Source organism: Galeopterus variegatus, unplaced genomic scaffold (assembly GCF_000696425.1).
Source record: "Galeopterus variegatus unplaced genomic scaffold, G_variegatus-3.0.2 Scaffold15512, whole genome shotgun sequence".
Lineage (NCBI taxonomy): Eukaryota > Metazoa > Chordata > Mammalia > Dermoptera > Cynocephalidae > Galeopterus > Galeopterus variegatus.
This window is the reverse complement of record NW_007741623.1, coordinates 22,188-23,250: the sequence shown is the minus strand read 5'-3', so window position 1 is coordinate 23,250 and position 1,063 is coordinate 22,188.

Here is a 1,063-nt window from a genome sequence, read left to right as displayed (position 1 = left end):
GAATCTTACTACCTACCTCTATAAGTAGAGTATACTTAGGGAATGGGATTGGCATTCTCTTTATTTAGGTAATCTTGAGATTTGGTGGCTTTGGGGAAGAACACATGGATTTAAACAATATCCTGTGCTTAGGAGATGTCAAGAGATCCAGCACATGCTTCTAGGAACTTGTCTCATGCTAATGGGTCAGTGTGGTTTATCTCAAGATGCCTAAAATCAGGTGTTAGTGTTCAGTGGGTACAGACTTTCTATTTGAGAAAATGAAATAGTTGTGGAGTTGTGCAAACTGCTGTCTGATGTTTCTTTTCTGGGTCATCCATCTTGTCTGTCATCCTTGGCCTTAGAAAGGTCAGGACACCCTTCTGTCTGCTGGAATGGTAATACAGTAGTTCCCTGACACGAAAGTGAAGAGCAGTCGCAGCACCTGATAGATGGCCTGCTGTTCTGTGGCACAGAAACAATTTTGCAGAACATCAACACCACACAGTACCATCCTGTGATCAGGATGGATCAAGACAAAATACAAGGCCACTCTGTAATCATGTCTGAGCACAGACAAAAATATGAATATTGTCCAATTGGGCTCCCAAATAACCAAACAGCCCATTAGCTTGGGTACTATAAGTGACTACTGCTTCTTCAAAAATTATACCTTTAGTCTCCGTCTAGTCTTCTCCCTTTCCAGATACAATTCAAGATGTGCAATCATAGAATCATTCCTGCTTCCTGGCAGCCTCCAATCCCAAGCACAGCCCTGCTTCTTAAACCCTCCACATAATCACCTAGCACAAGCTCAAATCTGATAAATCCTTTCTATTGCCCTCTTATTGAGACACCCCACAGTTCCCCATGGCGTATGTTCTCTTTCACTGCAATGAGGGATGGACCCATCTTGCTCAACTACAGGTGAATTCCTGGTGGTCTTTGGCTGAAAGGGATTGTCACTGAGGATGCCAAGCTTGAGCTGTTGTCACTCGATCATACATCACCAATTACAGTGAAGCAAAACCAGCCAGTGGATCAAGACAAAATACAAGGCCACTCTGTAATCATGTCTGAGCAC